General features: G+C 39.0%; 1 protein-coding gene across 1 annotated transcript in view; it reads right to left on the bottom strand.

The window, feature by feature from the left end:
• NKAIN2 (sodium/potassium transporting ATPase interacting 2) overlaps window positions 1-7,972 on the bottom strand; it is a 293,614-nt gene extending 285,642 nt beyond the window's left edge. The window contains exon 1 of the mRNA XM_029962848.1: window positions 7,840-7,972. The gene's annotated coding sequence lies outside the window, so the exon portion shown is untranslated. The remainder of the gene's footprint in view (window positions 1-7,839) is intronic.
• Between the last annotated feature and the right edge of the window lie 3,517 nt (window positions 7,973-11,489).

Raw genomic sequence — 11,489 nt, forward strand, 5'->3', positions numbered from 1 at the left:
AGCCAAGCAGCAGCCCCTGCGAAGGGGCGGCTAGGGCAGGGCTGGGGCCAGGGCGTGCGGCCCTGCAGACCCCGGGCCCGCTTCATGAGCAGCCCATGCTGGAGCCTGTCCTGCCTGAGGAGCCAAAGCCCTCAAGGTGAACTGCAAGGGGTGGGGGTGGAGGGGTGCCCCATGGGCTAGGCCAGGGCAGCAGACTGGCCCCTACTGGCAGGCACTGCCCTCCCTTCCCCTCCGACTGAGTTGAGCCAGGTCAGGGCTGGGGTGGCCCGACGCAGTGCAGCCGAGCCTATGCTGGAGCAGATGGATGCATGGAAGAAGGCCTTACCCCCATGGAAGGCCCAGGATGGAGTGGAGTCCTTCGAGAAACTTGTGGCCCATGGAGAGGAAAATCCATGCTGGAGCAGGTTATTCCTGGGTAGGACTCATGGCCCTGTGGGGGATCCACATCAGTACAGCTCACCCTATGATGGACTGTATCCTAGGAAGGACTATTGGGGTGCAGAGACTCCCCCTTGCACCTCAGGGAGAAGTGATACTCGGGACAGTAGATATGGAAGAACTAGTGCCTGAGGGATGGACCCACGTTGGAAGAGTCCGTCAAGGACTGTTACCCCATGGAGCAGGGGAAGGACTCAGAACTGTGCGCCCCTCCTGTAACCCATGGTGAGAACCGTGGTGGAGCAGGCTGTCCCCCTGCAGCCCATGGAAGAGTGACCTACAGGACAGTAGATTTGGAAGACCTGTTGCCTGAGGGATGGATTTGTCCCCCTGCACTGCTGCGGGGTGAGGAGGGAGAACATGGAAGGAAGGAGGGGTGGGTGGAAAGCGTGTTTAAGACTGTTTTATTTCTCACTCTTTAGATCTTATCCTGTTAGTAATAAATTTTAGTATTAACCCCACGTTGAGTTTGTCTTGCCTGTGTGACCTCTCTCAGCTCAGAGTGACTCTAGTGGGTGCCTAGAATCCAGCCAAGGTCAACCCATGACAGGTCTTGGTCGGTAGCAAGTTGAATATGAGCCATCAGTGTGCCCTGACAACCAGGAGGGCCAATCATGTCCTCGGGGGCATCAGGCAAAGCATTGCCAGCCAGTCGAGGGAGGTGATTGTCCCACTCTGCTCTGCACTGATGTGGCCTCACGTTGAATATTGTGTGCAGTTTTGGGCACCACAATATAAAAAAGGCATTAAACCATTAGAGACCATCCAAAGGAGGGCCAGGAGGATGGTGAAGGGTCTGGAGAGGAAGCTGTATGAGGAGTGGCTGAGGTCACTTTGTCTGTTCAGTCCGGAGAAGAGGAGACCTAGCAGAGATCTCATTGCAGTCTTCAACATCCTCACAAAGAGAAGCGGAGGGGTAGGTATCGATTTCTTCACTTCATGACCAATGACAGGAGTCAGGGAAATGGCTTGAAGCTGAGTCAGGGGAGGTTTAGGTTGGATATCAGGAAAAGCTTTTCACACAGAGGGTGGCTGACAACTGGAACAGGCTCCCCAGGGAAGTGGTCACAGGACCAAGCCTGTCTGAGTTCAAGAAGCATTTGGACACCACTCTCAGACACATGGTGTGATTCTTGAGATGTCCTTTGCAGGGTCAGAAATTGGACTCAATGATCCTTGGGGGTCCCTTCCAACTCAGTACATTCTATGGTTCTATAATTCTCTGAACTACAGAAAAAACATTCACATTCATTATTATCCATGAAAAACCACTGAAAGAAGGAACAAACTGAAGACTATCATTATGTGTGCTTGAGCAAACTTGAACAAACAAAACATTTTGCCAATGGCACATTTTGAAACAGAATCAGTATCCTGATTCAGAGTCTCCTGTGACAACCAACAGACAGTGCTGCTACTAAAATGTTCAAGGTCATTTACTTAATTGTACTTATAACATTATTGGGCCTTAGCTCAAAATGATTATGCAGAAAATTATTGCTTATATTCCCAAATTATCATTTGCTCTGAAAAGTTGTGTAAAGCACAGAAGTAGTGTGTGTGACTGTGTGCCTCCTTCTATAAATAAATGTCTACATTTTATTTGTAATACAGTAAATCATCACATAAGTAATACAGTAAATCATCACATAAGTACAATTAAGCTGAAACATTGAATGGTTTGTCTCAAAATGGATACAAAAGTGCTTCCTAAGAAAAGAGAGAGCAGGCTCAGGTAGGAGTCTAACTTCTTCAAAAACTTTGTGTCTTGCAATCTGATGAGAATGTACAATGACCATTCAATTTAATTTCATCATCCTTTTTATTAAATGGGTTTACATATAAGTTTTTCTCCCAACAGCTATAGAGAAAGCAGAAGTAAAATATGAGGAAGGACTTCTTTACTGTGTGAGTGATCGGACACAGGAACAAATTGCCCTGAGAGGTCATGGAGTCTCCCTCACCGGAGATATTCAAGAACTGTCTGGACGCAATCCTGTGCAACATGCTCAAGGATGACCCTGCTTGAGCAGGGAGGTTGGACCATATTCCACTGTGGTCCCTTTCAACCTGACCCATTCTGTGGTTCTGTGAAAATATGTTTTTTAACAATTTCTTTACTGAGCTTGAGTACACACACTTTCTTATTTTAAATAAAACAATTATCTGGAAAATAAATTGAATTAGGTCAATAAGGTGAATTAATCCAAGAACTCACTTATGTGTTAAGCATAAGCATCCTTTTCTTTCATTACAAATATCTGTTTACCTGAAAATTAGTTCTCTTAAGAAGATTTAGCAAAACAGCCTTCTGAAATGTTTTCTCACCAAAAATGCTGGTCAAATCATTCACTATTTGCAGACTGTCTTACTATCTTTAAAATTCAGAAAGGTAGCTCAGAGAGCATAGTTTGGCTTCACAATTTTCTATGGCATGATTACAGTTGTTTGAAAGTCCCCTGGTATAGGACAGATGAACTGCCGCACATTTTCACATCCTATTTTAAACATTTAAAAAAATGGAAGATAATAAATTACCAATTAAAATGGTCTTAAACTATGCCAGAGGAGGTTTAGGTTAAATATTAGGAAGAAATTTTTTACAGAGAGAGTAATCGGACATTGGAATGGGCTGCCCAGGGAGGTGGTGGATTCACTGTCCCTGGAGGTTTTTAAGATGAGACTGGATGTGGCACTTAGTGCCATGGTCTAGTAACCGTGGCACTGTTGGATCAAGCGGTTGCACTCGATGATCTAGAAGGTCTTTTCCAATCCAGTTGATTCCGTGATTCTGTGACTACAATATACAACTGAAATACTCCAAAACAGATTTGGTAGAGTCAGGGCTACTTTTTATATAGGGCATTAAGTAGATCCCCCTAGGTGTGTTGAGAGATTGAAAATGTCTAGTCTTTAAAAAGATATGGATTAACTCAGCTATACTCTCAAGTGCCTAATGGTTTGGCAGACTGATGATGCTCAGACATAAGGGAATTGCCTCTTTCTCTCTTTTTTTTTTTTTTTTAATCATGTACCAGTAATAATCTATCCTTTTCTCCCAGACTTAATGTTACCAGGTACAAGGCTGGAAGGGATCTTTAAAGGTCATTTAGTCCCCTGCCATGGGCAAAAATCTTTTTCATTAGATGACGTTCCTCAAAGCCCCATCCAACCTGACCTTGAATACTTCCAAGGATGGGGCATCCCCAGCTACTCTGGTAGATCTATTCCAGTGTCTTGCCATTCTCATTGTAAACATTTTCTTCTTTATGTTCAACGTAAACCTACCCTTTTCAGCTTAAACCTATTGTTCCTTGTCCTGTCAGTACAGGCCCTGGTAAAAGGACCTCTGTCTTTCTTATTAGCCCCCCTTATATATTGAAAGGTTGCCATAAGGTGTCCCCAGAGCCTTCTCTTCTACAGGCTGATCAACTCCAACTCTCTCAGATTGTCTTCATAGGAGAGATGTTCCATCCCATTGACTGTTTTCATGGCCCTCCTCCGAACCTGCTCTAACAGGTCCATGTCTTTCTTGTACTGTGGGCAACAGAGCTGGACATAGTGATCCAGGTGGTGTCTCAGAAGAGTTAAGTATAGAGGGAAAATCACTCTCCTTTTTCTGCTGCTCACGCTTCTTTTTATGCAGCCCAGGGTATAATTGGCTTTTGGGGTTGTAAGCGCACATTGCTGGCTTATGTTTAATTTTTGTTCACCACTACCCACAAGTCCTCTGTAGGGCTGCTCTCAATCCATTCATCCATTCGTCTGTACTGATATCAAGGATTGCTCTGACCAAGGGGCAGGACCCTGCACTTGACCTTATTGAACTTCATGAAGTTCACATAGGTTCAATGGTGTCCAGGTCCCTCTGGACGACATGTGTTTCTTCCAGTTAATCAAGTGCATCAGTCAGCTTAGTGTCATCTGCAAACTTGTTGAGAGTGTATTCAGTCTTACTGTCTAGTAAAGTGGGTGGCTCAATTTTATATTGGAAATTAGATATTAAATACTATTGATCCCAGTACCACCTGTTACTGATTTCCAATATGACACTGAGCCACCCACTTCATTCTCTGGGTAAAGCTATCCAGCCACTTCCTTATCCATCTAACCCACTCCTCCAATTTAGTAGGCAGAATGTTGTGGGGGACCACATCACAAGCCTTACAGAAGTCTAGATAGATTAGATCCATAGTTCTTCCCCTGTCTACTGATGCAGTCACTCCATTGTAGAAGGTCACTAGATTAGTCAGGTGACTAATAATCCATAGTAGAATATGGAATATGCACTCAGTATATCAACATAGCTGTAATGCCTCTATAGAAGAAATGGGGAGAAACTGAGCTCCAGGTGGAGCCCTATCCAGGTGAAGTGCTTTGCTTCTTTCCAGAACCCTTAAAAACTTGCATTGGTATTACCTCTCAGGCACTTTAATGCTAAAACCCACCACATTTACATCACAGTTGTTACCCTGGATAATCCTTGTTCCTACTGGAATCCTCATTCTCTGTTTCAGATTAGTGCTGTTAAGCAGTCCTTTTGTCATAATTGTTTTCACCAAAAAATGGCTTAATTATTATCTTTTGAAAAGATATCTTTGAAAAGACTTATTCCCACCCTCAGAACAGATGTTTCACCTCCTGCATCAATTGCTCATTTATTGGCTTATGGCTTAAGTTTACAATCAAAAATCAATGTGTTCTTTCTGAATCTATATTAAGATTAACCACTTTCATGATATTAGACTTTAATTTCCTGTCCTCTTTGTCCACCACAACTACTGAACCCCATGTAGTTTGAACAATATTCCAGTGCCCGAGAAGACACAGTCACCTTTTTCCCTCATCCACTTCTAAACTTCCCTGACATTCTTGAAAGTTCAAGGAGACACTTTCAGTTGTGGTGTTCCATCTGTCTGAAACTAATTTCCTCTTCTCCCTAAGCCACTGAATCATTTATTTAAACCTCACCTTAAAATCTCCCTGTTCTCTTTAACCTATAATTCACTTCCACTGGAAAATATTTTTGTGATATCCTTTATGAAGCATGTACAATAAAAAGGAAATTTTCTGTAGTCTTGTTGAAGCAAGCTAGACTTGAGGTACTAATGTGACTGGATTAAGGGTTCTGTAGAGTCACTCAGGATAGATTGACCCTTGCAGAATCTATTGAACTCCGAGTATTTACACACACTCTCCTGAAAACCTCATAGCTACACCCTTGCAGGCTTATAGGTTGTTGTCTTTCTTGTTGTCTTTGAACTCATAACTTTATTCCTGATATCAGATGGCACCACTGATTTATTCTGGGCCCAACACAACTAAATAAAAGGGTGCAGTTCCCTTCTCTCTCCCTTCAATGACCAAAGAGAACCGCAATAAAAATGAAAAAAAATTAAAGCACTCCTCTGTTTATCCAACTAAATAAAGGATAAAAATTTCATCAGTGTTTTTTTATCTAAGCAGTCTGTGATAAATGGCAGATTCAAGTGTCTATTATAAACTTCGAGCAAGAAAAACAATTTGATCTTAGATTGGTTCTATCCAATTCACCAAAAGGATGCAGAGAGGTAAACGCACAAAGCCAGATGGGTTCCACAGTGAAGGTGAGTTCTGGGAAAGACTTATATGAAAATTAATAGAACAGTGTTGCACAAACCACATTATCCAGAAACTTACGCAAATGATCTCAATTTATAAGGCTGGTATTCCTCCTCATTCACAATGCACTTATCATAGTAGTAGGCAATTTAAATCTAACTTGTTTAGTTCAGCTATGCATTTTATATTTATGATCAGTTTTATGCCACAGAATAGTCTTGGGATGGAACATTTAACCCTTTTTCTTTAACTGATATTTGAATTTTGGATATTTATTTTCAAGCTTTTTGTACTCGTCAAAGTACCAGAAATGGAAGAAAACTCTAGTTCACATTCACATGACTCCAGTGTCGTAACTTGAAGGAAACATGAAATATTTAAGGCTTGCAATATATTTTTCAATATTGATGGTAAATTTTTTGGAATACATTAAATTTTGTGCATGCATAAAGACATTGCACATGTGGACACACATTTTCTGCATATAGGAGATCACAGAAATAGAAACACAGACAAAAGTATTAATGTACTTCTCTTAGCATCAAAGTAATGCAATATGGATGGTAGCAGAGAATACAAGTGAAATCTTTCTATATTCTGAGTAACTGCTGGTATATGAAGGAACAGATAAGAAGAAACAGACTTTGCAGAAGTAGGTGCAGATTCAGTGGAGTTACTGGAGACAAGGGGTAATGGCTTTAAACTGAAAGAGAATAGGTTTAGATTAGATACTAGGAAAAATCCTTTACTGTAGTCTGGTGAGAACCTGAAACATGTTGCCCAAAGAAGTGGTGGATGTTTCATTCCTGGAAGTGTTTAAGACCAGGTTGGATGGGGCTTAGAGTAACTTGGTCTAGTGGCAGGTGTCCCTGCTGGGCTGGAACCAGACAATCTTTAAGCTCCCTTTCAACCCAAATCATTCTATTGTTCTAAGATTTCCTAATTTTCATCTGACATGAAAATATGGTTGTGTATGGGAAAATCTTTTCAACTCTTGTCTGTCTCTGAAATGTATACAACCTTTAAGTGAATTAATAGTTGATTTTGACAGTAATATTGTTATGTAAATCTATTTCTAACAGAAGGTGTTCTGAATGATGGCTTTAAGACTTGCTGTTATTCTTTCTTTATAGAACTACAAATGGCAAAACCCCCACAAAGTCAGAGAATGAAATGAGGATTAAATTAATACTGCATTGTGCCTGAGTACAGCCATACTAAGTCTTTGTATGAGAGGTAGCTGAATAAGGAAAGAAATGGATAAAAAATATTAATTAAGGTCCAAATTCTTGCTTTCATATTGGAGACCTCAGTTCATTATTTCTTACCGTACCATCGCATTTCATTTTCAGGTTGGACTATAACTTCTAGTAGGCATATAGATAACAGATAGGCACTGTAGCAACAATGGTTAATAACAATAATGAATAACTATAATAAATCATGGCTCTGTTGAGGAGGTCCAATGTATATAGGAAAGCTATGGCTAGCATTTACTCTAGCTCTAAATTCCTCTAATAGTGAGGATGTTGTAATTTCTTAAACTGACTCTACTTCTTGAAAGTTTGTATTGTCATGCAGTTAAGGATCATATTGAGTTTCAGCTTTTGTAGGTAGTTACCAGTTGTGTTGCACGTCTCCCAAAAGCATAATAAGTTAATATAAAATGTTACAGAAGAAAATTAATTCAAGATGAGATTTCTATTTGCTTTATGAGTAATACAATTTGGAGCGCTTTTTTGTTTGTTTGTTTGTTTTATACATGCACATCAGAATAAGCAAATGAAATTCAGTACTTACTCCTGTTATGTAACGAGGTCTATACTGGATGGTTCCAAATAAGCCAAGTATGACTACAATAATATGTATAAAATTTGCCAGGATAGGTGCCCACTGATAACCAAGGAAGTCAAATATCTGCCTCTCGAGCACAGAAACCTATGATTAAAAATAAAAGCATAAATAGATTAGAACAAACCAGAAAACTATGAATATGAGTGTATTTCCCCTTCCCATACTCAAGATAATTACCCTGAGTTAAAAAATAGTTGTTAGCCATAAAATGAAATGAGTTTGCAATGTTTCACCTTCTTGTTTTAATGAAAACTGCATTTCTCACTGTTTATGAAGTTATATTCAGTTAGCTAAAATATTCTCATGGGTAATTCTACCAAGGTACTATACTGTTCACTAGGATGATATGTTTGCAGGAGGAAAAACACAAATCACTTTGTTATATACAACAGCAAATGCTATAATGTTCTAGGGTATCGGTGCTGAAAATAAGTGAGAGGCTTATGACATCTCAGCTACATTGTTTCCACTTACAACACCATCCTTTAGCCTAGTCCTATCTCTTTACTTCCACCTTTCCTTGCATTTTGATTTTTTTCCTCTTCCCTCTATCCCAGCTCTTCTGTCAGTAACCAAATGAACACAACTTTTTGACCTGGTTCTCCTGATAATGATTCTAGTTTACCTCCTTCCACTGTCACAAACATCAGATGAAGTATAAGCTGTTCCCCAAGATTCTAGATAAATAATTTAAAAAATTATTCAAGGGACAATCTCGGGCTGATGATTACTGTTTTCAAGCAATACCATTACAAACAGATAGATCAGACACTAGACAAACTGTCTTTCTAAGAGTATCAGTAGTAATAATTTCAGAATTCCACTAGTAGATTTCCCTTAACTGATGTTTGGACATTATGTCAAAATACAGTACTCTAGCCCAACCCATAGGCAGAATGGCATGTTTTGACAAAAATAATATTTATGCTAATATTAGAAGGCAATTTAGTGGTAAATTTAGATAGAAAGACTAAGGAGTTTCTCTGATACCATTCCAAAAATTTAACTAACTGGAATGGTGAATAGATGAGTTTCATGAAAATGTGAAGAATAATAGAAATAAAAGAAAGAAAATGATACTGATAATTATTAACAATAATAATTAAAATAACAACAATGCGAACACCGCACAAAAAAAAAAAGAAAGAGTGAGCAGGTTGTTTCTTGATTAAATTTCATTAAATGACAGCTGATTGTTTACTGAGTTTATGGTACACTGTGGATAAACTGAATTAGTTTATGTGTCACAACTTCATTCATTTAAAAAATATCATCTTTTGAGATCAAGCAGTAAATGAGTAGTAAATGAGTAGTAAATGAGAACTGTTCACCACTGTTCTTGCAACAATATAGTTATGGGAGAATTTTTCAATTTTCATGCCACAGTCCACTACCACAGCAACATTTTCATCTCAAAATTAAGAAAACTTTCTATTAAAAAGACAGCCTACATTTACACTAGCATTGCAAATGTAAAGACTGTTAATTATATAGTATGTACTGGCATATGCTGAACTTTAAAAGAAAGACTGTCAAAATAATCCTGGGGAAGCTTGTCAGCCATGTAATTTCAAATTTGAGTGTTCAGGTTTCATGTTAAACATTGAATTTCTTTCTACAACAAAGACCCCTTTCACACAATGTATCCCACTTATAACCAGTCTTGGTATTTTACCTACCATTTTATTTTACATATTTACTGACAGAAAGAGATTCTGTTCCTACCTCATCGAAAATCTTTATGAACTGATTTTTGCTATCCTACCACTCTCCGCAGCAGAGGAACATCATAGAAGATTTCCCAGAATCCCAAGACATGTCTAACAGTGACAATGTGATGAAGAAATAAAAGGAAGATCAAGCTGTATTAGAAACTTCATGAAAACTCAAACTGCCAGTGCTTCTAAGTTTATCATTAAGAAATATTTCCTTGACTACAGATATATATATATATAAAAAGGCCAACATCTGTCATAAAGCAGTATTATGTAGGTCAGTGTGAAGTCTGTTAAGCATATTAGCAAAAGACCTGTAATACCATAAGTGCTGTTAAACAGGTAACAAAAGGAAAATGCTCACTCTTAGCTCTTATTTTCATCAGTTAAACAAAGAGGAAATGAGAATAGTAAAGCAGGAGCAAAAGGAACATAGACTATACAAGCTTCTAGTGTAGTAACAGTAGAGATTCAGCAAGAAAAAAACAATACACGGGAAGATGCAAATCATTAAAACAGCAGGAGATCATACAGTTAAGTATCCCAATTATGGAGGAAAATTGCAGCATGCTAGTTAATTATATGAAAAGTAGAAAAACTCATATCCCTGCTACAACTGTTAAAAGGTTAAAAGGAAACTGCAGTATCATGTATCGACGTTTTGTTTTGGTTTGTTTTGCTTGGTGAAAGGTGAAAGATGCAGTTCCAGTAAAACTTGCTTATGGGACTGTTGGATAAATGGATATTCTGTAAGAATCTTTTATTTCTACAAATCAATGTGCCTTTTTTTTTTTTTTGGTGACTAGTAATTTTTTTAGTACTGATTAGATTTTCTCATTTCACTCCAAAGAATCACACTCCAAAGTGTGTGTGGGACTGCTGGATATGCGAAATGGCAGCATTCTGGTAGGCTGTCCACAGATGAAATGCTGTGGAAATGCAGCTGCTCTTCTGTAGAAGATTAGACTACTGCAGCAAGATACATTGTGGATTTATCAAATGGAAAATATATGACAGATCTTTATTCCCACTTCCTGAAGAGATAAAGGTGTGAAGAAAATAAAACCAATAAAACCAACGCACAAACAAACAAAAATAATACAAACTTTCTACATGAGTTACTTAAAAACATTCATTTGGTCTGTGTTTCTAGAAGGGGAAAAGTGAAAAGTAGGAAAAAGTAGTGACAAAAGTTATTAAAAACAGTATTATGTAGCTTCCTCCTCTTCCATAGATGTCAGAATCATAAGGGATTTTCTTACATAGCAAGAGAAAATATAGACCTGATTTTGAAAGCTCTGCATTCCTTTACTTCAAAAACTTAAAATTTTAGATTAAAAAAACTTCAATTCTTTTTTCAAATCATACCCACCAGCTTCAAATGTTTAATGATGTTTCAATGATACCACAGAGAGAAAGGAAAGAAGTAACAAAGTAACACTAATCTTTAAAGTCAAGGAATAGATATAGAATTGTCTGTTTTCTTTCTTCTTCCTCAGGTTGTCTGTATTGGTATCTCTATCACTGACATGGACAACGGGATTTCCTACACCGTCACCAAGTCTGCTGATGACACCAAGCTGTGTGGTGCGGCTGACACAACGGAGGGAAGGGATGTCATCCAGAGGGACCTTGACAGGCTTGAGAGGTGAGTCTCTGCAAACCTCAGAAAGTTCAACAAGGCCAAGTGCAAGGTGTTGCACCTGGACTGAGGCAATCCCAAGCAGAAATACAGGCTCGGCAGAGAACGGATTGAGAGCAGCCCTGGGTAAATGGACTTGGGAGTGTTTGTGGACAAGAAGCTCAACATGACCTGGCAATGTGCACTTGCAGCCCAGAAAGCCAACTGTATCCTGGGCTGTATCAAAAGAAGCATGATCA

The sequence above is a fragment of the Manacus vitellinus genome, unplaced genomic scaffold (assembly GCF_001715985.3).
Source record: "Manacus vitellinus isolate BGI_N305 unplaced genomic scaffold, ASM171598v3 scaffold_4_pilon, whole genome shotgun sequence".
NCBI lineage: Eukaryota > Metazoa > Chordata > Aves > Passeriformes > Pipridae > Manacus > Manacus vitellinus.